Below are 26,310 nucleotides of genomic sequence, written 5' to 3'. Positions count from 1 at the left end.
AGTTACTAGGTAACTAGTTCAGATACTAGTTACTAGATCAGATACTCACATTGAAAACAAAGCCCTGGAGAGGTCATGTTGCCAAAACTTGGCCTCTGTTCACGGATGCCAAGGAGAAACATGGAGACCGTTTTGGGTGAAGTACAAAAGAATAGCCGTTAATTTCTTTTCCAGGCAAAGGGGACCAGAGCAGGCTAATGCCCTCAAGACTATGTGGTCATGAGGAGTTTTATAATGTTCAAGGAGCAGAGCAAGGACAATTCTCAGATTGGTTGGCATCCAGATGAAGTTTCAAGCATCTTCAGTCTTCTGGTCTCAACCAGTCTAGGATCAATGTTGTGATGGTCAGCAGTTTTCATCTGGAGAGGATCCACTTCTGTAAAAACACCTTAGGAATGTGTGTCATGCCTTTGTCTATATCTTTCAGGGAACTTGGAGTTCAGTGATTCAGCCATATGGCAGAATTATAATCTAAACTGCTACCGATTCCCGAGCCCAACAACTAGTATTTGTTTCTGCATCTTCATATTTCCTGATGACTGACTCTTGAGCTGGCATTCTACTTCAAAAGACAAGAACACAGGGAGTTGTACATGGGTTCAGTCATGGCCGAGTAAAAGCAGGGAAGGCAGTTTCTTCATCCTCTCCTTGGCGCTCCTGGTGGCAGATCCTCTTCACTGTGGGCTGCCGCTTGCCAAAGGGGTTGGCTGGTCTCAGGACTGCAAACACTGCTGCTACTGCCATGCCCTCCGGTTTCCTGGGTCCTCACACACACCCCTCACCATCCAAGGCCTCTCCTGGGTAGTCTCTCACTTCCAGGCCTCAGTCTTCTGCCCAGACATGGGGGAGGCACCAGATACAGGGACCAGAAAATAAGTCTGACGGTAGATCAGATTACACTAGGTATCCCTCAGTCTGGATGTCACATACTGGCTTTGTTTTATTTATTGATTTTTTTTTTTTTTTACTGGCTTTGTTTCAACCCAGCTCTGCTTCCTGTGATTTGTTTCTCAGGGCTTCAAGCCAGAAGAGGAAGTCAGAACAGGAGGAAACAGGATGCCTGAAGGTTGCTGGTCTTGGGCTCCTCTTCAAACTGCCAAATGTCTGATGGGGGCTGGTGGACTACTGGTGGATCTAAGAGAATGAACCTCTGCTCAGGCTGTCTGCCACTCTGGGTGCCTTCCTGGCAGAGCAAAAAAAAGTCTGCAGAAGGTGTCACAGCCTGGAAATCACCTTGGCCTAGCAGAGATGCAGACAGGCTTTGTCTCTTTGAGGTTCAATCTGAGGTAACCAAGACTTCTTGGTTTTTCTGTCCTGAGGTGACCAGGACAAAAACTCTGGTTGGGGACACACATCCATATTCAGAAGGCCTTGATTTGTGGTTTGTTAGGAGTGTTATCTCTCAGGAGCCACAGATCAAAATCATTGAAACTACCCCTGGATTACAAAATAGGGGAAATGTATAAAAACCCAAACTACAATACTACATAAATTGTCAAGAATTAGGATTGGAGTTGGCAAGAAATAAAGGTGCTTCTTTAAGTAAGAATTGATTGGAGGTCAAAATGGTTACATAGTTGCATGTAGGGGAAGAGGGTACTTTGAAATTATGTTTGCAGCTGGCCTGCAGCTGCAGACATTGTTCTGAGAACCGTTGGGATCTTCCTGGTGGTCCAGTGGTTAAGATTCCAAGCTTCTACTTCATGGGGCACACATTCCATCTGCATGCTACAGGGCATGTCCAAAAAAAAAAAAAATGCTGGTGGTATTCTTGAGTTTGATATAGTCCCTAAAGTTCAAGTTCTCAGAGATTTAAGAATATGTCTGACACCACATCCATGGATGGCTACTTGGCTCCATTTTGAATGTGTGAACCATGGATATTTCTTTTTAATTTTTAAATGATCTTCAATATGTCATCACCTGTTTTCATCACCCTTTTTTGGGGTGATCAGATATCAAAGCTAAGAATCTGTCCACAGTGAGGTTGGTTCAGTTGGATTAGACTTTACAAACATATTCTTAAAACAAGACAGTAACTGCAGAAAGTGGCCTTTGAACAATTTTTTTTTCTAGTGAATTACTTTAGTCCTTGAAATGATTTAGAAGTTTCACCAAGTGTTGATAATAAAAAGCAGATGACTCTTTAGAAGACAGTTTGGCAGTTTCTTAAGACATTATTATACTCATCATATCCAAAAATCTCACTTTTTGATCATATGCTCATCATATGATCCAAAAATTACACAAATAATTTGAAAACGAATGTTTTTGCAAAATATGCACAGGTATGTTTCTAGCAGTTGTATTCATGATCGCCAAAACTTGAAAACAGCCAAGATGCCTGTCAATATATAAATGACTAAACACACTTTAGACTCTCCAAACAATGGCATAATATCCTGGGACTTAACAAAGAAGCACTTAATTCAAGAAAAACATGAAAGAACCTTTAATGCAGGCTACTAGGTGATAGAAGTCAATCTGAAAAGGCTACATACTGTAAATTTCAACAAGTAATCTTTCCAAATTCAGGAAAAGGCAAAACTATGGAGACAGTGAAAAGATCTGTCTGAAGGGCCAAGGTGGAGAGGTTGAAAGGAATGAAAAGGTGGAGCCCAGGGGACTATTAAGGCACTGAAACTATGCTATATGGTATTGCAATGATGGATTCAAGTCATTATGCATTTTTCAAGATCTGTAGCATACACAACACAAAGAGTGAACCCTAGACTATAGACTTCAGATAATAGTAATGTAGCAAAGAGCTAACATCCATCCTTCTCAAACTCTTCCAAAAAATTGCAGAGGGAGGAACACCATCAAGCTCATTGTAAGAAACCACCATCATCATGATGCCAAAACCAGACAAAGGTATTTCAAAAAAGAAAATTATAGGCCAATAACACTGATGATCATAGATGCTAAAATCCTCCATGAAATACTAGCAAACTGAATCCAGCAATGCACTAAAAGGGTCATACACCATGATCAAGTAGGATTTAGCTCAGGGAGGCAAGGATTCTTCAATATATGCAAATCAATTAATGTGATACATCATATTAACAAATTGAAGGATAAAAACCTTATGATCATCTCCAAAGATGCAGGAAAGCTTTTGACAAAATTTTATACCCATTTATGATTAAAGAAACGCTCCAGAAGATGGGCAGAGGAAACCTACCTCAATATAATAAAGGTCATATACAACAAACCCACAGCAAACGTCATTCTCAATAGTGAAAAACTGAAAGCCTTTCCTGTAAGATCAGGAACAAGACAAGGTATCCAAACTGGACGAGAAAGACAGCAGTCACTGTTTGCAGATGACATGATTGTATACATAGAAAATCCTAAAGATGCCACCAGAAAACCACTAGTGGTAATCAATGAATTTAGTAATGTTTCAGAATATATAATTAATACACAGACATCTCTTGCATTCATTTACACTAACAACATAAGATTATGAAAGAAAAATCCAAGAAATAATTCCATTTACCACTGCAGCAAAAAGAATAAAATACCTAGGAATAAATCTACCTAAGAGGCAAAAGGCCTGTCCTCAGAAAACTAATAGATACTAATGAAAGTAATCAAAGATGACACAAAGAGATGAAGAGATATAACATGTCCTTAAATTGGAAGAATCAATATTGTGAAAATGACAATACTACCCTAAACAAACGACAGATTTCATGTAATCATTATGAAATTGCCAAGGGCATTCTTCACAGAATTAGAACAAAAAGTTTTACAATTTGCTTGGAAACACAAAAGACCCTGAATAGCCAATCTTGAGAAAGAAAAACAGAGCTGGAAGAATCAGTCTCCTTAACTACAGACAATAGGGCAAAGCTATAGTCTTCAAAACAGTGTGATACTGGCACAAAAATAGACCTACAAATTAATGGAAGAGGATAGAAAGCCCATAAATAAACCCACTCACCTATGGTCAGTTAATCTATGACAAAAGAGGCAAGCCTACACAGTGGTGGAAAGACAGTATCTTCAACTGTTGAAAACATTGGGCAGCAACATGTTAAAAAAACATGTTTTTTAAAAAAATCTACATAAAAAGTAGATTATGCTCTAACACCATACACAAAAATAACCTCAAAATGGGTTAAAGACCTAATTGTGAAATGGGAAACAATAAAACTCCTACAGGAAAACATAGGCTGAGCATTCTCTGACATAAATTGCAGCAATATCTCTTTCAAACCATCTTGCAGATTAATGGAAGCTAAAACCAAAATAAACAAATAATACCTCATTAAACTCCAAAGCTTTTGGACAGCAAAGAAAACCATAGACAAAATTTAGAAAGACTAGGAGAACTCACAGATTGGGAGAAAATATTCCCAGTGATATGAATGACAAGGAATTAAGTCTCCAAAAATTGCAAACAGCTTAATATCATCAAAATAACCTAATAGAAAAATCAGCAGAAGGCCTAAATAGATATTTCTCCAAAGAAGACACACAGATAGCCAAGAGACACATGAAAAGATGTTCAACATCTGTAATTACTAGAGAAATGTAAAACAAACTACAATGAGATATCACCTCATACCAGTGAAAATAGCTATCATCAAAAACTCCAAACAATAAATGCTAGAGAGTGTTTGGAGAGAAGGGAATCCACCTACACTGTTGGTGAAAATGTAAATTGGTATAGCCACTATGGAGAACAGTATGGAGAGGCCTTAAAAAACAAAAAACAGAACTACCATATGATTCTGCAATTCCAGTCCTGGGCATGTATCCCGAGAAACACATGGTCTTAAAAGATGCATGCATCCCAATGTTCACTGCAGCACTGTTAACAATAGCCAAGATAAGGAAGCAACATAAGTGTGCATTGACAGAGGAATGGATAAGGAGGATGCAGTACATATACACAGTGGGATATTACTTACTGTTAAGAAGAACAAGACACCATTTGCAGCAAAATGGATGGACCTAGAGATTGTGATACTGAGTGAAGTAAGTCAGACAGAGAAGGAGAAATACTGTTTGGCATCCCTTATATACAGAATCTAAATAGAAATGATATGAATGTACTTATTTACAAAACAGACCCACAGACCTAGAGAATAAATATATGGTTGCCATGGGGAAGGATGTGGGGAAGGATAGTTAGGGAGTTTGGGATAGATATGTACACACTGCTATTTTTAAAATGGATAACTGACAAGGACCTGCTGTATACTACAGTAAACGTTGCTCAATGTTATATGGTAGCCTGGAAGGGAGGGGAGTTTGGAAGGAAATGGATACATGTATGTGTATGGCTGAGTCCCTTTGCTGTGCATCTGAAACTATCAAAACATGGTCAGTTGGCTATACTGCAATATAAAATTAAAAAAAACAACATTGTAGATCTTTATAGCAATATTTGTAGCACTACATTATTGTTTTTAATGTCTGTATTGTTTTCTGTAGTATTGTTTAATAACCCCCCAGGCTCCTCTGTCCATGGGATTTTTCAGGTAAGAATACTGGACTGGGTTGCTGTTTCCTTTGCTAAGTGTATAGTATAAATGTACCATAATTTAACCTAGCTCATATATATAGACATTAAAGTTGTTTATAATTATTTTACTATTTTAAATATTTTTGAAATAAGTATCATATAGGAATCCATTTATTTCCTTATGATAAATTCTTTGAAGGAGATTTGCTTGGTCCAAAATTTCTTGATACATAAAATATTTTGAAATATTATTAAAAAGGTTTCTATATTAATAAAATGCATACTTATACTGAAATAGAGGAAGGCAGTAGAATGGGAAAGACTAAAGATCTCTTGAAGAAGATTGGAGCTATCAAGGGAACATTGTATCAAGAATGGGCATGGTAAAGGACAGAAATAGCAAGGACCTAACAGAAACAGAAGAGATTAAGAAGAGGTGGCAAGAATACACAGAAGAACTGTACAAAAAAGTCTTAATGACCTGGATAACCACAACGATGTGGTCAGTCACCTAAAGCCAGGCATTCTTGAGTGTGAAGTGAAGTGGGCCTTAGGAAGCCTGAAACAAAGGTAGTGAAGGTGACAGAAGTCCAGTTGAGTTCTTTCAAATCCTAAAAGATGATGCTCTTAAACTGCTTCACTCACTATGTCAGCAGAAAACTCCGCAGTGGCCACAGACAGGACTGGAAAAGGTCAGTTTTCATTCCATTCCCAAAGAAGGGCAGTGCCCTTCTTTTAGAATGTTCAAACTACTGTACAATAGAGCTCATTTCACATGCTAGCAAGGTAATGCTCAAAATTTTTCAAGCTAGGCTTCAGCAGAACATGAACGGAAAACTGCCAGATGTTCAAACTAGGTTTTGAAGAGGCAGAGGAAGACATCAAATTTCCAGTATCTGTTACATCGTGGACAAAGCAAGGGAGTTCCAGGAAAACGTCTACTTCTGCTTCATTGACTATGCTAAAGCCTTTGACTGTGTGAATCACAACAAACTGTGGAAAATTCTTAAAGAGGTGGAAGTACCAGACCACCTTACCTGCCTCCTGAGAAACTGGTCAAAAAGCAACAGTTAGAACTGGACATGGAATAATGGACTGGTTCAAAACTGGAAAAGGAATATGTCAAGGCTGTATGTTGACACCAGCTTATTTAACTTACATGCAGAGTACATCACACAAAACGATGGGCAGGATGAATATGTATGTATAATATGTTATTAATAAAATTGAAGATACCTTACCACAAGCTCTACTGTGATGCAGTCAAGACAGACATCATTATTTCCACTTTATATTTGACTTAAAAAGGTTCAGTTCAGTTCAGGTGCTCAGTCATGTCCAACTCTTTGAGACCCCATGAATCGCAGCACGCCAGGCCTCCCTGTCCATCACCAACTCCCGGAGTCCACCCAAACCCATGTCCATTGAGTCGGTGATGCCATCCAACCATCTCATCCTCTGTCATCCCCTTCTCCTCCTGCCTTCAATCTTTCCCAGCATCACGGTCTTTTCAAATGAGTCAGCTCTTTGCATCAGGTGGCCAAAATATTGGAGTTTCAGCTTCAGCATCAGTCCTTCCAATGAACACCCAGAACTGATCTCCTTTAGGATGGACTGGGTGGATCTCCTTGCAGTCCAAGGGATTATCAAGAGTCTTCTCCAACACCACAGTTCAAAAGCATCAATTCTTCTGCACTCAGCTTTCTTTATAGTCCAACTCTCACATCCATACCTGACTACTGGAAAAATCATAGCCTTGACTAGACGGGCCTTTATTGACAAAGTAATGTCTCTGCTTTTGAATATGCTGTCTAGGTTGGTCATAACTTTCCTTCCAAGGAGTAAGCGTCTTTTAATTTCATGGCTGCAATCACCATCTGCAGTGATTTTGGAGCCCTCCAAAATGAAGTCAGCCACTGTTTCCCTGTCTATTTGGCATGAAGTGATGGGACCGCATGCCATGATCTTAGTTTTCTGAGTGTTGAGCTTTAACAAGGTTACCATATCTGGAAAGAAAAAAACAAACAAATTACCTATCTGGTTGAATTCACAGAATCACTGAGTAAAATAGCTGAGATTGGTACACAAATTTGTTTCTGTCCTAAAAAATGAAAGAAAGTGAAAGTAAAGTCGCTCAGTCACGTCCAACTCTTTGCCACCCCGTGGACTGTAGCCCACCATGGGATTCTCCAGGCAAGAAAACTGTTTCTGTGCTAAAGTCCTGTTTAATCTAATGTTATACTGCCTCCCAGTGGTATAAACTTATATTCACAGGCACTTGTAAATCAGTAGTTAACATATTTCCATTCTTATGCCTTGGGAAATAGTGGAGATCTATTTACTTGTTTACTAGCAAAGTAATTTTTCCTGCATACCAAAGATGCTCTTTTTAAAATATTTACATCTCTTGAATCTGTATATTCTATGCTTAAGACACACAACAAGCAGTTAATTATATGAAATTTAACATATATAGCATATATATTGTCCAAGTCATTGTATCCTAAAAGTTATTAAACTATTATTATTATTCATTTTACTTTAGTAGTAAAATGAATGAATCTCACAGAGTCTATGTAACTTGGCAGTATCACACAGCTACCAGTGGCCAACCGATACTCACACTGTCTTGTTCATTCTCAAAGCCCATCTTTGTAACCATGAATTACGCTTCTACCGTAGTTCTTCCGCAATTAGAATTTTTGTCGAGGCTTTGATCTTGCACTGCATGTTTACGGCTTTTCCAACATAATATCTTCTGCATGACCACAAGCATCAGATCTTTTGAAATCAATCCTTGAGTAATACCTTGTTCAGGTACTCATTTGTGTACTTCTACTGCTACTGCTGCTGCTGCTGCTAAGTCGCTTCAGTCGTGTCCGACTCCATGCGACCCCATAGATGGCAGCCCACCAGGCTCCCCCGTCCCTGGGATTCTCCAGGCAAGAACACTGGAGTGGGTTGCCATTTCCTTTTCCAATGCATGAAAGTGAAAAGTGAAAGTGAAGTCACTCAGTCGTGTCCGACTCTTAGCGACCCCATGGACTGCAGCCTACCAGGCTCCTGCATCCATGGGATTTTCCAGGCAAGAGTATGGAGTGGGGTGCCATTGCCTTCTCCGACTCATTTGTGTAAACACAACAAATAAATATCTGTTCATTGTCTACCATCTATAACTGTACACTTTTTCACAAAACATAAACAAGAATTTGTGTTCAAATATGCGTTGATTTTTGCTACTCCACTCCTGACATTGGTGGTAAAAAACAGTGGTGAAAAAATTCTTCTCTAAGTGCTTTAAGGTCTAAATCCAAACCACACCTTTAGAAGTGAAGTGATGTGAAAGTCACTCTATCGTGTTTGACTCTTCGTGTTCCCCTGGACTATATAGTCCATGCAATTCTCTAGGCCAGAATACTGTAGTGGGCTGGCTTTCCCTTCTCCAGGGCTCTTCCCAACCCAGGGATTGAATCCAGGTCTCCTGCATTGCAGGCGGATTCTTTACCAGCTGAGCCACAAGGGAAGCCTTTAGAACTGCTGTGCAATAGGATGGTCATTAATCACATTTGAGTATTAAAATTTAAATCAATTATAATTAAATAAAAATTTAAAATCTAGCCACATTTCAAGTGCTCACAGCTCCATGTGGCTAGTGGCTACAATTGTGGTTGCACTGATGTGGAATATTTCCACTACTGTAGAAAGTTGATTCAAAAGTGCTGATCTAGAATAAAAACAATAGTTTTCTTCCAGATGTTGAACAAAAGGAACTCCAGCTAACTTGCTTTAAAATAATGAACCATATGTAGCTCAATACATTTTATAGTAATTAGAAACATTAGCCTTCTTCAGTATGTATGCTTGTAAAATGTATAGACGTTAATATCGAAGTGAAGAAAGACTGTACAATGAGTCTGTTGGATTAATATTTTTCATAGTTTTCTTTCACCATCTTTTTGACGTCCAAAGACTCTGTAGTATTGTGTGTGTTAGTCGCTCAGTCCTGACAATTCTGCAATCCCACAGACTGTTAAGATCTAAGTGAAGCAAGACTGTACAATGACTTTGTAGAATTAAGAATTTTCAGAATTTTCTTTCACTATCTTTTTGATATCCAAGGATTCTGTAGTATTTTCCCTTTTTAAATTTCTAATATTATTGATTTGTATCTTCTCTCTGTTTTCCTCAGTTCATTTGAGGTTTATCAAATTTACTTATATCTTCTGAAGAACCAGCTCTGTTTTGTAGAGGCTTATCGATTTTATTGATCTTTTTCAAAGAGCCAGCTTTCGATTCCATTGATCATCTCTATTGATTTCTGCTGTTTAATTTCATTTCTTTTCACTTTGCATTTTCCCTTCCTTTTCTAGTTTACTATGGTTAAAGCTTAGATATTTGTTTTTAGGTATTCATTCTTTTTGAATATGTGCATTCAATGTAGTAAACTTTCCACTAAACACTTATTTTACTCTATGTCACAAATTCTGAAGTTATATTTTCATTTAGTTAAAATATTTTTAAATTTTTCTTGAAATGTCCTCTTTGACTCATGTATTGTTTAGAAATGTGTTGTTAAATCTCCTGTATTTAGAATTTTCTAGTTATATTTCTATGTAGCCATCTGATTCTAGTTTAATTCCACTATGGCCTGAGTGCATACATTATATGATTTCTATTCTTTTAATTTTTTAAGCTATAGTTTTTCAGAATGTGGTCTAACATGGCAAATATTTAACATAACCTCGAGACAAATGTATATTCTGCTGTCATTAAATAAAGTAGCTTATAAATGTCAATTATTTTGTATACAGTTGATTGACGGTGCTGTTAGTACAACTGTGTTGTGATTTTCTGCCAGATGGCTCTGCCCATTTCTGACAGAGGGTTACAGAAGTCTTCAGCCATAATAGTGAATTCACCTGTCCCTCCTAGCAGTTCTATCAGGTTCTACCTTACATCTTGACACTGTTGTTAGGTTCACATACAAAAGAATTGGTATGTCTTCTTGGAGAAGTAATTGTTTTATGAGTATGTAATGTTCTTTTTTTTCCCCAGTAAGTTTTCTTGTTTAGAAGTTGCTCTGCATGAAATTAATATAGTGTAGCTACTCCAGCTTTCTTTTGATTAGTATTCACAAGGAATATCTTTCTCCATTCGTTTCCTTTTTCTTGTTTTGACTACATGTATCTTCATCTTTAAAGTGGATTTTTAATAGAAAATACAAAATTGGATCTTGTTTTTGTTTCACTCTGTCAATTTCTTTTAGCTGGTATATTTAAACCATTGACATGAAGATGATTATTTAAACAGATGAATTAATATCTGCCATGTATGTTAATGTTTTCTATTTGTTGCTATTGTTCTTTGTTTCCATTTTGTCTTCTATTTTTTCAGCCTTATGTAGTTTTAGTTGGGTAGCTTAGATTATTGCATTTTCTCTCCTATCTTGTATCCATTGCACTTCTTTCTTTAAAAAAAAATATTTTTAGTGATTGCCCTGAAGCTTGTAATACAAAATTACAACTAGCTCAAATATGCTTTCAATTAATACTGTAAACCTCAAAAGAATACTGCAATATCTTATAACAACAAAATAATCCTAATTATACTCTTGTCCCTTACATTGTTACTGTCATTCATTCCACTTATGCATAAACTACAAGAAACTAATACAGTCATTATTTTGAACAAGCTGTTACCAGTGTGATCAACTAAGAATAGGAAAGATACATTTTAAATTTTCTCATTTATTCCTCAAAGTAGGTCCTAGTTTTTGACCTATATTACTTTCCTTCCCTCTTTCTATTCTTTCCTTATTTTAACATTCTTACAAGGAAGGTCTCCTGGCTACAAATTCTCTGAAGGTTTTTTTCCAGGAAAAAATCTTTATTTCCCCTTCACTGTGAATGGGATTTCAGAGAATATATAATTCTACATTGATAATTTCTTTTTGTCTCAACAATTTGAACATTTCACTCCACTCTGCTTGTTTACCTGGCTTCTTTGGAAACAAAGAGGTGGCAAGGTAATTTTTTTTCTTCTTGCTTCTTTCCAAATTTTTTCTCAATTTTTGTTTGGCTTTCTGCAATTTGACTATGATATACCCAGATGTATTTGAGGGGGTGTGTGTGTGCAGTTTTATGCTGCTTGGTTTTCTCCAAGCTTCCTAGATCTGTGCTTTAGTGTCTGATATTAATTTGGGGTAAATTCTCAGTCACCGTTCCTTAAAATATTGCTTCTACTTCTTCTCCTTTTGGTGTGCCCATTACATGTTACACTTTTAGTAGTTATCCCACAGTTCTTGGATATTGTTTTGGGTTTTCTTTTCTTTTTTTTTTCAGTTGTTTTGTTTTAACTTTTCAGTTTTGGATGTTTCTGTTGCTATGTCCTAAACTCAGAGATTCTCTCCTCAGCCATGTATTAATGAGATCATCAGACACTCTATTTTGGTAAGTGTTTTGATTCTCTGACATTTCTTTTTTTCCTTTCTTATAATTTCTATGTTCTCCTTACACTACCTATTTATTCTTCATGGTGTCTATATTTTGCATTGGAGTCATTAGCATGTCAGTCAGAGTTTTTAAAAAGTTTCCAGTGTGATGATTCTAATATTTCTGCCATATCTAAGTTCTGATACTTTTCAAACTGTGCTTAACTTATTGCTTTTGTTTTCTGTGCTTAACCATGTGTGACCCTCTGCAGTGCCGTGGGCTATAGCCTACCAGGCTCCTCTACCCATGGAATTTTTCAGGCAAGAATACTGGGGCAGGGTGCCATTGGCTACCTCAGGGGATCTTCCCCACCCAGGGATTGAACCTGCATCTCTTGCATCTCCTGCATTGGCAGGGGGATTCTTTACCACTAGCACCACCTGGGTGACTGAAAACTGTGTTGCAATAGATATATTTGATCTTTACCTCTGATTCCTGGCAAGGAGCTTCAAAAATCATTATAATTTTGTCCATTTCTTGAGTCATAGAAGTAACTTTGTTATGCTAGTGATCACTCACTGTGAAGGTTCTGTATAGTTTCAAGGGAGTGTCTGGTCACCAGAAAAAACCACCACCATGTGATTAGAGGGTAGCAAATTCCTGTATTTCCCCTGTCCTCAGACACATGAGCTGTGCATGCCTACACGTGGCTCTAACGTACCAAAGACACTGAGACCTAAACTCTTCATAGCAGAACATTGCCCACATTCCAGATTGGCCGTTGGTTGATTCACTTGCAAGAAATATCCAAATAACACTACAAGGGCTCTGAAAACTGAACTGGAACCAGAGTCCACAGAAGGCCTGAACCTAGCCAAAGTGATTGTCTGCTCAAACCAAAAATTTGGATTTGCGCCAGATATTTAAACAAGAATCTCCTAACAAAATATTTATTAAAAATGTCCAGAAGACAATCCAAAACTATTTAGCATACGAATAGCCATGAGAATTTGGACTTGCATGGGGAAAGACAATCAACAGAAGCTGTGCTGATGTGACACAGATGTTGGAATTATCTAGCAAATATTTTAAGCAGCTATTATAAAGATACTCAAAATACCAAAGGAATGAAGAAATAAATGAAGTCATTTAACAAGAATTAGAAATCATCTTTTTACTCTTCTGAATTGCCTTCTATCTAAATTGATTGCTACTTTTATCAAGGATAAGGAAAATTTTCCATCCTAAATTATGACACCCCAATTTTTTCCAACAGGTAAAGGTCACTTTTTTCACTTAGTAAGTCATCAAACAAAATCTTAATACATGATTATTAATTTCAATCTCATACATATGTGTGTATATGTATATATATATATATATATATATATATACACACACATTTTTCTTTCTATACGGCATCTAATGTAAGATATTTTATTTGAATGTTCTCCTAAATTTTTATCTGGAATTGTTCACTTTTTTAAATTAGTAAATATCTTTTACTTGCCTTTTAATGTTTTCTCTCCTGTGAGCTTCCATGATAAGTTTTATACTTTATTTCACAATAATCATATGCTGCATCTAACACTTTACAGTATGTATTTTTCCCAGTGAAATTAATCATTCCATTGTCAGTCATTTTACCTGTTTCCATTCTCTTACCTCTTTCTCTTAATAGTTCCCTTTCATTACCTGTGAGAACAAGAATTTCCATATCTGCTTATTCTTAAACAAATTATAAACACATTTACAATTTATAAATTATAGCACTCTTTCAAGATCTCTCAGCCTTGAAAACTCTGTAACTGTGAACCACTTTCCCTGTGGAGACACTAGAGTCTTATCAGTAGCATTATTTTATCACCTCAATCCTCACCCTCATTCCTTACAGCCCAAATTCTTACCTCGTTTTGCAATCCGCACAGTTGGAAAACATCTTTCTCTACCATATTTATATCAGGCATTTTACCTCCAGCTCTTATTAGAGAACTAAGACTACAGTCAACCGTTTGTGGCCGGAACTTCCTGAGTAACTGAAAATGTCAAGCTAAACTAATTTGGATAGTGAAAAATTCACACATTTTTAGTCAGAACCACACATTTTTAGTCAGAAGGCCACTTGCCACAAACACACACAGAAGATTGGGCTTTGTATGAATGTTTAAAAAGACAATGAGCTATTTCATGAATAGTACTTTAATTGCAAGACAATGGATTTCAAACTAATCACCATGATAAGTCCAGTTACGACACGTCAGCTTGCAAATGTATTACCCAGTTATTGACTATATTCCCTGCACTGCACGTTTGATACTTATAACTCATTTATCTTGTAACTGGAGGTTTTGGTTCTCACTCTTCCTCGCCTATTTCTTTCCCTCTGCTCCCCCCACTCCTTCCTGGCAAACACATATTTGATCTTCCCATCTATAATTATATATATACAGTATAAAAAATTTGAACTGCTATATTGTACATTCGAAGTTAATTTTGTAAATCTACTATTCTTTAGTAAGGAAGAAAAGGAAATGGTGCTCAAGAGGACATGGGAGTTATTTACTGAAGCAAGGTCACTGGATACAGCAATAAAGATAGGAGTGACGTGGTGAGGGCTGCTTTTATTCACTTTTGTCGAGTGATAGACAAAATTAGATTTGACTGCATTTAAATGCTGAGAGAATGTATTTTCCTTAAAATACATTTCCTGAAAGAAGCAGTGGACATTCTAGGTTATGCTTGTATCTGAAAAAGATGAAACATAGAAATGAGAAGAAGCTGATATTGATAATGTTGCCAAAACCCTGCCTGTGTTCTCTGTTGCCGAACAGAAACATAGAGACAGGTTTTGCCTGAAGTAGAAAATAGTAACTTTTATTGTGCTGCCAGGCAAAGGGGACCACAGAGGGCTAATGCACTCAAGACTGTGTGACCCACCTGGGAGTGGGATAGTGAGGAGTTTTATAGTGTTCAAGGAGCAATGTGTCACCAACTCATGGACATTTTTGGATTGGTTGGCATCAAGGTGATGTTTCAAGCATCATTAATTTTCCGGGTTCAACCAGTCTAGAGTCTATGTTCTCATGATCAGCAGTTTTCATTTGGAGCTGGTCTGCCTTGCGAAAATAACTTGGCAGCGTGTGTCATGCCTTCATGTATTTCAGAGAAATAGGAGTTCAGTGATTCTGCTCTGTGGTTGAATTATAATCTAAATTGTTACCAGTTCCCCAGCCCAATAGCTAGTCTTTGTTTCTACATCTTCACATTTCTCTCTTCAACAAGGGGTGCTGGGAAAACTGGTCAACTCCATGTAAAAGAGTGAAACTAGAACACTTCCTAACACCACACACAAAAATAAAACCAAAATGGATGAAAGACCTAAAGGTAAGACAAAAAACTATAAAACTCTTAGAGGAAAACATGGATAGAACATTCTTCAACATAAATCACAGCAAGATCCTCTATGACCCACCTCCCAGAGTAATGGAAATAAAAACAAAAAATAAACAGATGGGACCTAATTAAACTTAAAAGCTTTGGCACAACCAAGAAAAATATAAGCAAGGTGGAAAGACAGCCCTCTTGAAACAACTGACAAAAAATGAATTAATCATGGATTCTTGAGGCAGTTTTTATTTTAAAAACAAGGATGCAGGGGTTTTTACACTTCAGAAATACAATGTGTTAATGCTACTGCTGCCGTAACAAAGTGCCATGCACTGCATGATTTAAAACACCAGGAACTGATTGTCTCAGTACTACAGCCTGGAGGGCCCAACATCAATATGTCCTCTGGGTCATGCTCTCTCAGACTGCTCTAGGAGACAGTCCTTTCTTGCCTCTTCCTGCTTCTGGTAATGGCTGGCCATGCCTAGCGCTCTTTGACTTATAGGTATATCACTTCAGTCCCAGGGCTGTCTTTTCCCTTTGTCTTCACGTTGTCTTCACTTTGTTAAAAATTTTGTCTGACTCCAAATTTCCTCTTCTTATAACACCACTGGTGCTAAAGAGCTTGAGGCCTAAAGTAATGATGTCTTCACTATTACATTCAGCCCAGCCCTAATTTCCAAATAAGGTCACAGTCTGAGGTCCTGAGCATTAGAATGTCAACACAACATTTTAGGCTCATGGTTGAACCTCATAAGATATGCTGCGCTGCTGCTTAGTGGCTTCAGTCGTGTCCAACTCTGCAGCCCCATAGATGGCAGCCCACCAGGCTCTCCCATCCCTGGGATTCTCCAGGCAAGAACACTGGATTGGTTTGCCATTTCCTTTTCCAATGCATGAAAGTGAAAAGTGAAAGTGAAGTCGCTCAGTCGTGTCCGACTCTTAGCGACCCCATGGACTGCCGCCTACCAGGCTCCTCCACCCATGGGATTTTCTAGGCAAGGGTACTCATAAGATACAGGAAGAGGAAATTTCTTGAGTCTACACACAATATACGTAACTCAGACGGTAAAGCGTCTGCCTACAATGTGGGATACCTGGGTTCGATCCCTGGGTTGGAAAGATCCCCTGGAGAAGGAAATGGCAACCCACTCCAGTATTCTTGCCTTGAAAATCCCATGGACCGAGGAGCCTGGTAGGCTATAGTCCATGGGGTCACAAAGAGTCAGACACAACTAAAGGACTCACTTTCACTTTTTGGTAGTTTACAAAAATTATTCTATCCCATGGGATAGATTGTGTAATTTTTCATATTAAAATTCATAGATATTACATAAATTAAGTTACCCTCAACTGCAAAGACACTGTGTAATCATTGATTACTGGATATTTCGTCTTATAAAGGCTTCCACCTGGGTCTGAGATCTAGGGCAAACATATATGATAGGGTCTTTCTTCAAACAACACTTTGCTTAAAGTGCATCACAGAACTCATAAGCTCATGCAGAGCATTATTATTTAGCAAAAAAAAATCTTCTGAATAGTGGCAAAAGGGAATTTGTTATACATTGGTTTATCCAGTGAGGGTGCATTCAGATTGTTTATGGTGTTCAGATGTTATTTCTTCTTGTTCAGGGCATGTGTGCTCAGTGGCTCAGTTGTATCCAACTCTTTGCAACCCTGTGGACTGGAGCACACCAAGTTCCTCTGTCCATGGAATTCTCCAGTCAAGAATATGGGAGTGGGTTGCCATTTACTCCAGAGGATCTTCCCAGCCCAAACCCATGTCTCCTGCAACTCTTGAATTGGCAGGTGGATTCTTTTTCCACTGAGCCACCTGGGAAGCCCCTTTCCTGTTGAGAGCCAGGGATAATATCAGATTTGTTATTGTCAAAAGTGTCTTTTCTAATTTTATTTCTCTATCAGGAGAAAATGAGTTTTGCTTTTGTTTTTTTTTTTTTTTTCATTGAAACAATATAAATCTTCTAGAGGCTGCAGCTCTCTAGTACCAGCATTCAACTTTGGTGACATCATTATGTCATGATGTCCATGAATACTGTTTTCTAGCAGCTCCCTCAAAGGCTGCTACTGCTCTTCATTGAAGATCACAAGTGCATATCTACCGGGGTCCAGCCCCCGTTGGATCCAGGGATTCCCTCAGGAGGACGGCGTTGGCAATTAAAAGATAAATAAAAGGGAAAAGACAGAGGTGAACTATCTGGTTTACGCAGAAAGCCAATAAAACCTGTGACATCAAGTTTGCTCTGACCACGGAGGCCACAGGTGCCCTCTCGAATAGCGGAAGGTGCCCCACCTTAGGCACCTTCTCGAGTGGGTCTTAGATGCCCAGGCAAGTAAGTGGTCTCAGAGAGCCCCCACACTCCAAGTCAGTCACCCCGAAGGAAGAACAGAGAAGAAAAGGAGAGAAAAGGAAGCAAGAAAGAACGACACGGGAGACCAAGCTTTGAGCAAGGCCCGTAGCTTTATTTTCAAAGGGAGCTTATATACCTTAATTTGTGCATACAGGATAGTAGGGGGTGTGAAATCATGCAAAGTCAGCAGTCTTTGATCTTTATCAAGACCAGGTTTTCTTTTCTGCAAATTTTTCATATACAAATGGTTTAGGTGATTTACATCATCTTTTGGCCAGAAGGTCTGTTAACATTTTATGACTCTGATAAAGGTTTATCAGCCATAGGACTTATTTTCTCTAAGAGTAATTATTTTAAAGTTTGGCGCCATCCTCCGAAGGTGTTAGATAAAGTTGCATTCCTATAGGGCAAAGATGCAGTGGGCTTACAACAAAGGAAAGAATTTATTACCTTAAGGGTCTAAAGTTGTTAACACCAAGGCCACTGCTTATTTTTTCTATATACCAACTATATTAATTAATACACTTCCAAGGATACAATACAAGGGATGTGGAAACTTGGCAGCAAGCATTGGTTCAACAATGAAATCTTCTACTAGTTCTATTCTAACAATTTTTAACTCTGAGAGAGGCTCTATACTATTTGAATATCTTAAGCTTCCTGTGCCTCTCGTGGTTGGGAGACTGTAAACAATCCTATGCGTAGCTGTAGGAGTCCGGGTAAACCTGTCAAGCGAGTAAGAGAGCCCTCTGAGGGGTTTGGATTTAAATACTCCTATTATGCCCAGGAGGCTTATTAACTAGAACTTTAAGTTGATTTCCTTCAGAGAAAGGTGGTCGGGGATATCCCCTCGTTAATGTCAGAGGAGTTGGTGAAAGTCATAAAACAGTAAAACAGACAGATTCTGGTTTTGGGGTAGACACTCAGGCAGATCCAGCGGGGTTTGGGTGGGGGGTGGGTTCCTCTAGCCCTGACTGGCCTTGCCCATCAGGGTTCTCCCGCATGACCTTGTCATGGGTGGGAAATCCTGTGCTGGCTTCTGGTAGCTATCTTAAAAAAATATGCAGAAAATGTGAGCAGGAATGAATTTTCAAGACATATGAAATTTATCATTCACATTTTTATAGCATAATTGTAAAGCAGCACATTTTTCAACCATGTCATCACTGAATTATTCAAACTCTAATCCCTGCCTTCCTAAGGAAAATTTTAGGGTAATCACACTCAAGAATGTTAAAAAATAAATATAAAAATGAATATATCTAAAATAAATAGGATATCATGTCATGACCAAACTGAATTTTATCTAGGAACATAAAGCAGTCTCTTAACATTAGAAAATTTAAAATGTCATTCATTACATTAAAAGATTAAGAAATAGAAACCATGACAACTTCGAAACAGATACAGCAAACAAAAGCATACAAGAAAATGAAGTCTCTTCCTACAGAAAAAAAAATCTCAACAAAAATAGAAAAGAATCAACCTAACTTTTAAGAAAAGGATATAAAAAACTAGGTACAACATGACTAATGTTAACATATCAGAAGCATTTCCTTTAAAATGTGGAACAATTTTTACCATCAATATTGTCCTGGAAATTCCACCCATTTTAATTATACAAGAAATAACTAATTTTTACAATATAGGAAAAATAAAACTGTTACTACTAGATGCTATGTTTTCCAGTATTTAAATGAATCCACAAATTAGTAGAAAATTATGAATTGTCAGAAAGCATGTTGAACAGAACAAGAATACCTAAAAGAATTATCTTGATAATAAAAACAACTATTTTAAAAGATAATAAAAGTATATAATTGCAAAAGCAATAGATACATACAATAGAGACACATATAATAAATACTATGCAGTAACTGTTTAGAAAAATTGTAAGTTATACAAGACAAAAATCAATACGAGATACATTGTAAATGAGTAAGAAAATAATATATAAATACAACACTCCCAAAATTAACCGAGAGATTCTGTTAAATTTCATGATTCTTCTCAAATTGATATAGATGAGCCAAGATCCAGACAATTTAAAAAGTATAAAACTAATAAGAAAATTGCTTTCAAAATAATTCCAGCTGTGTCATCAGGCTATAATATTAAAGCAGTGAAATGCTGAAATTTCAACAAAAGGAAAGGGGAAAAGTTGATAAATATTAAAACCATTTTACTCCTTGATATTAAGTCCACTGTCGGAAACTGATTTAGTGCACTTTTTTTTCCTGCAAATCCATTTTTTCTTTGTGTAGCATCTAGTTGTTGCAACACCATCTTCATTAAGGTAAAAACATATTTCATTCACTGTCATATTAATCCTACAATAAAGGAATGAAACACTGTGCATTAGGGAGTCCTGTGACTTCTCTCTTGGTCAATGACACCTTTAAAAAAAAACATTATCTGTTTCAGTTCAGTTCAGTTCAGTCTCACAGTCATGTCTGACTCTTTGTGACCCCATGAACCACAGCACACCAGGCCTCCCTGTCCATCACCAACTCCTGGAGTCCACCCAAGCCCATGTCCATCGAGTCGGTGATGCTATACAGCCATCTCATCCTCTATCGTCCCCGTCTCCTCCTGCCCTCAATCTTTCCGAGAATCAGGGTCTTTTCCAATGAGTCAGCTCTTTGCATCAGGTGGCCAAAGTACGGGAATTCCAGTTTCAATATCAGTCCTTCCAATGAACACCAAGGACTGATCTCCTTTAGGATGGACTGGGTGGATCTCCTTGCAGTCCAAGGGACTCTCAAGAGTCTTCTCCAACACCACAGTACAAAAGCGTCAATCCTTAGGCGCTCAGCCTTCTTTACAGTCCAACTCTCACATCCATACATGACCACTGGAAAAACCATAGCCTTGACTAGATGGACCTTTGTTGACAAAGTAATGTCTCTGCTTTTGAATATGCTGTCTAGGTTGGTCATAACCTTCCTTCCAAGGAGTAAGCGTCTTTTAATTTCATGGCTGCAATCACCATCTGCAGTGATTTTGGAGCCCATAAAAATAAACTTAGCCACTGTTTCCACTGTTTCCCCATCTATTTGCCATGAAGTGATGGGACCGAATGCCATGGTCTTAGTTTTCTGAATGAATTATCTGTCTAGAACTCTGAAAAAGTATGCTGCTACACAGTCCTTTCTTGCTGAGGTTAAGATGTCTGTATCAAATTGGACCAACTTTGTCTCCCTTCCAAGAATCTGTATTTGTTAAACTAAGTTACATGTTATTGGTAGAGTCATCAAATTGTAGAAATCAATGGTTCTTAACCGTGGGGTGAGTTTGCCTTCCACCAGACCTTGCAAGGGACACTTGGAAATATCTGAAGACATTTTTGGTTGCCTCAAGTGGAGTGGGGCAGGGGGAATTGCTACTGTCTCATGAGTAGAGGCCAGAGATGTTGCCAACATCCTATTGTGCACAAGAAAGTGCTCCCTCCACACACGAAAGAACAATGTGGTCCAAAATGTCCACTTTTTCTGCTATTGAGAAATTCTAGCATAAACTAAATGCCTAAGTGGCTGGCAGTCACAATTTGGGGTGTTTATACTGGGTCGTATATGCAGTGAACTCAATTTTTTAGGTCCAATTCTCCATGTTGTAAAATAGAAGGTATGAATCCCAGGTTAAATTGCAACTATCAGTGCAAATAAAAGCAGGTTAAAATAAATTTACCTTGAACTGTGAAACTTGTCAGCAAACAGATAGCATGAAGCTTGTGAAAGAGATATAAGAGTAGAGAAAATAGGGTAAAATCATGAAAAAGTCTACTTTTACTGTGTATGTGAATCTCAGGTGTTTACTTTCAAAGTAACCAACTAAGAAGTCTTTTCCCTTATATCTTTTTTTCATTTTTTAAATTGGAATATAATTGCTTTGAAATGTTGTGTTATTTTTTGCTTTACTTTTTAAAATATAAATTTATTTATTTTAATTGAAGGGTAATTACTTTACAATATTGTAGTGGTTTTGCTATACATTGACATGAATCTGCCACGGGTGTACATGTGTTCCCCATCCTGAATCCTCTCCCACCTCCCTCCCCATCCCATCCCTTTGGGTCATCCCAGTGCACCAGCCCCGAGCACCCTGTCTCATGCATCGAACCTGGACTGGCAATTGGTTTCACATATGATAATATACATGTTTCAATGCCATTCTCCCAAATCATCCCACACTCGCCCTCTCCCACAGAGTCCAAAAGACTGTTCTATACATCTGTGTCTCTTTTGCTGTCTCGCATACAGGGTTATCATTACCATCTTTCTAAATTCCATATATATGCATTCGTATACTGTATTGGTGTTTTTCTCTCTGGCTTATTTCACTCCAGTTTCATCCACTTCATTAGAACTGATTCAAATGTATTCTTTTTAATGCCTGAGTAATATTACATTGTGTATATATATCATGGCTTTCTTATCCATTCGTCTGCTGATGGACCTCTAGGTTGCTTCCATGTCCTGGCTATTATAAACAGTGCTGCAATGAACATTGAGGGTACGTGTGTCTCTTTCAATTCTGGTTTCCTCAGTGTGTATGCCCAGTAGTGGGATTGCTAGATCATATGGCAGTTCTATTTCCAGTTTTTTGAGGAGTCTCCACACTCTTCTCCATAGTGGCTCTACTAGTTGGCATTCCCACCAACAGTGTAAGAGGGTTCCCGTTTCTCCACACCCTCTCCAGGATTTATTGCTTGTAGACTTTTGGATAGCAGCCATTCTGACTGGCTTGAAATGGTACCTCATTGTGGTTTTGATTTGCATTTCTCTGATAATGAGTGATGTTGAGCATCTTTTCATATGTTTGTTAGCCAGCTGTATGTCTTCTTTGGAGAAATGTTTGTTTAGTTCTTTGGCCCAGTTTTTGATTGGGTCATTTATTTTTCTGGAATTGAGCTGCAGGAGTTGTTTGTATATTTTTGAGACTAATTCTTTGTCAGCTGCTTAATTTGCTATTATTTTTTCCCATTCTGAAGGCTGTCTTTTCACCTTGCTTATAGCTTTTTTGTTGTGCAAAAGCTTTTAAGTTTAATTAGGTCCCATTTGTTTATTTTTGCTTTTATTTCCAATATTCTGGGAGGTGGGTCACAGAGGATCCTGCTGTGATTTATGTCAGAGAGTGTTTTGCCTATGTTTTTCTCTAGGAGTTTTATAGTTTCTGGTCTTATGTTCAGATCGTTAATCCATTTTGAGTTTATTTTTGTGTATGGTGTTAGAAAGTGTTCTAGTTTCATTCTTTTACAAGTGGTTGACCAGTTTTCCCAGCACCACTTGTTAAAGAGATTGTCTCTTCTCCATTGTATATTCTTGCCTCCTTTGTCGTAGATAAAGTGTCCATAGGTGCTTGGATTTATCTCTGGGGTTTCTATTTTGTTCAATTAATCTATATTTCTGTCTTTGTGCCAGTACCATACTGTCTTGATGACTGTGGCTTTGTAGTAGAGCCTGGTTGGTAGCTTGATAGGGATTGCATTGAATATATAGATTGCTTTGGGTAGTATACTCATTTTCACTATATTGATTCTTCCAATCCATGAACATGGTACATTTCTCCATCTATTTGTGTCCTCTTTGATTTCTTTCACCAGTGTTTTATAGTTTTCTATATATAGGACTTTTGTTTTTTTCAGTTCAGTTCAGTTCAGTTCAGTCACTCAGTCATGTCCAACTCTTTGTGACCCCATGAACCACCACACACCAAGCTTTTCTGTCCATCACCAACTCCTGGAGTCCACCCAAAATCATGTCCACCAAGTCGGCAATGCCATCCAGCCATCTCATCCGCCATTGTCCTCTTCTCCTCCCGCCCCCAATCTTTCCCAGCAGCAGGGTCTTTTCCAAAGAGTCAGCTCTTCAGATCAGGTGACCAAAGTATTGGAGTTTCAGTTTCAACATCAGTCCTTCCAATGAACACCCAGGACTGATCTCTCCTAGGATGGACTGGTTGGATCTCCTTGCAGTCCAAGGGACTCTCAAGAGTCTTCTCCAACACCACAGTTCAAAAGCATCAATTCTTCAGCACTCAGCCTTCTTTATAGTCCAACTCTCACATACATACATGACCATTAAAAAAACCATAGCCTTGACTAGACGGGCCTTTGTTGACAAAGTAATGTCACAACTTACTTTGTTGTGACAAAGTAGGTTGGTCACAACTTTCCTTCCAAGGAGTAAGCGTCTTTTAATTTCATGGCTGCAATAACCATCTGCAGTGATTTTGGAACCCAGAAAAACTCAGCCACTGTTTCCACTGTTTCCCCATCTATTTCCCATAAAGTGATGGGACCGGATGCCATGATCTTAGTTTTCTGAATGTTGAGCTTTAAGCCAACTTTTCCACTCTCCTCTTTCATTTTCATCAAGAAACTCTTTAGTTTTTCTTCACATTCTGCCATTAGGATGGTGTCATCTGCATATCTGAGGTTATTGTTATTTCTCACTGTAATCGATATATTCCTAAGTAGTTTATTCTTTTCTTTGTAATGGTGAATGGAATTGTTTCCTTAATTTCTCTTTGTTTTCTCATTGTTAGTGTATAGGAATGCAAAGGATTTCTGTGTGTTAATTTCATATCCTGAAACTTTGCTATATTCATTGATTAGCTCTAGTAATTTTCTGGTGGAGTCTTTAGGGTTTTTTATGTAGAGGATCATGTCATCTGCAAACAGTGAGAATTTTACTTCTTCTTTTCCAATATGGATTCCTTTTATTTCTTTTTCTGCTCTGATTGCCGTGGCCCAAACTTTCAAAACTATGTTGAATAGTAGTGGTGAGAGTGGGCACCCTTGTCTTGTTCCTGACTTCAGGGGAAATGCTTTCAATTTTTCACCATTGAGGAAAATGTTTGCTATGGGTTTGTCATATATAGCTTTTATTATGTTGAGGTATGTTGTATTTCTGCTTTCTTGAGGGTTTTTATCATAAATATATGTTGAATTTTGTCAAGGGCTTTCTCTGCATCTATTGAGATAATCATATGGTTTTTATCTTTCAATTGGTTAATGTAGTGTATTATGTTGATTAATTTGCAGATATTGAAGAATACTTGCATCCCTGGGATAAAGTCCACTTGGTCATGGTGTATGATCTTTTTAATGTGTTGTTGGATTCTGTTTGCTAGAATTTTGTTAAGGATTTTTGCATCTATGTTCATCAGTGATATTGGCCTGTAGTTTTCTTTTTTTGTGGCATCTTTGTCTGCTTTTGGTATTAAGGTGATGGTGGCCTCATAGAATGAGTTTGGAAGTTTACCTTCCTCTGCAATTTTCTGGAAGAGTTTGAGTAGGATAGGTGTTAGCTCTTCTCTAAATTTTTGGTAGAATTCATCTGTGAAGTCCTCTGGTCCTTGGCTTTTGTTTGCTGGAAGATTTCTGACTACAGTTTCAATTTCTGTGCTTGTGATGGGTCTGTTAAGATTTTCTATTTCTTCCTCATTCAGTTTTGGGAAGTTGTACTTTTCTAAGAATTTGTCCATTTCTTCCAAGTTGTCCATTTTATTGGCATATAGTTGCTGATAGTAGTCTCTTATGATCTTTTGTATTTCTGTGTTGTCTGTTGTGATCTTTCCATTTTCATTTCTAATTTTGTTGATTTGGTTCTTCTCTCTTTATTTCTTGATGAGTCTGGCTAATGGTTTGTCAATTTTATTTATCTTGTCAAAGAACCAGCTTTTGCTTTTGTTGAGTTTTGCTATGGTCTCTTTTGCATTTATTTCTGCCCTAATTTTTAAGATTTCTTTCCTTCTACTAACCCTGAGGTTCATAATTTCTTCCTTTTCAAGTTGCTTTAGTTGTAGAATTAGGTTATTTATTTGACTTTTTCTTGTTTCTTGAGGTAAGCCTGTATTGTTATGAAGCTTCCCCACTAGCACTGCTTTTACAATGTCCCATAGGTTTTGGGTTGTTGTGTTTTCATTTTCATTCATTTCTATGCACATTTTGATTTCTTTTTTGATTTCTTCTGTGATTTGTTGGTTATTCAGCAGCATATTGTTCAGCCTCCATATGTTGGAATTTTTAATAGTTGTTCTTCTGTCATTGACATCACGACTGAGTGACTTCACTTACCGCATTGTGGTCAGAAAAGACACTTGGAATGATTTCAATGTTTTTGAATTTACCAAGGCTAGATTTATGGCCCAGGATGTGATCTATCCTGGAGAAGGTTCCATGTGCACTTGAGAAAAAGGTGAAATTCATTGTTTTGGGATGAAATGTCTTATAGATATCAATTAAGTCTAACTGGTCTATTGTATTATTTAAAGTTTGTGTTTTCTTATTCATTTTCTATTTAGTTGATCTATCCATAGGTGTGAGTGGGGTATTAAAGTCTCCCACTATTATTGTGTTATTGTTAATTTCCCCTTTCATACTTGTTAGCATTTGTCTTACATATTGTGGTGCTCCTATGTTGGGTGCATATATATTTATAATTGTTATATCTTCTTTTTGGATTGATCCTTTGATCATTATGTAGTGTCTCTGTCTCTTTTCACAGCCTTTGTTTTAAAGTCTATTTTATCTGATATGAGTATTGCTACTCCTGCTTTCTTTTGGTCTCTATTTGTGTGGAATATCTTTTTCCAGCCCTTTACTTTCAGTCTGTATGTGTCCCTTGTTTTGTGGTGG

At 37.6% G+C, this 26,310-nt stretch overlaps 1 protein-coding gene across 3 annotated transcripts in view; it reads right to left on the bottom strand.

The window, feature by feature from the left end:
* Positions 1–13,967, bottom strand: part of LOC147372755 (C-type lectin domain family 2 member H-like) — a 40,715-nt gene extending 26,748 nt beyond the window's left edge. Inside the window, exons 1-2 of one of the 3 annotated variants that reach the window (XM_086404238.1) lie at positions 13,818–13,967; positions 6,721–7,485 (exon numbers count right to left, since the gene is read on the bottom strand). The gene's annotated coding sequence lies outside the window, so the exon portion shown is untranslated. Of the gene's footprint in view, positions 1–49; positions 938–6,715; positions 7,486–13,817 lie in introns of those variants that run through there. The other 2 variants (XM_086404239.1, XM_086404236.1) reach the window with 2 other exon arrangements.
* Positions 13,968–26,310: the final 12,343 nt, after the last annotated feature.

The sequence above is a fragment of the Bos grunniens genome, chromosome 5 (assembly GCF_055505025.1).
Source record: "Bos grunniens cultivar Pamir isolate PY7600 chromosome 5, Bosgru_T2T1.0, whole genome shotgun sequence".
In the NCBI taxonomy this organism is placed as follows: domain Eukaryota; kingdom Metazoa; phylum Chordata; class Mammalia; order Artiodactyla; family Bovidae; genus Bos; species Bos grunniens.
Note: the sequence above shows the minus strand (reverse complement) of the source record. Positions and strands in the feature narration are given on the sequence as shown.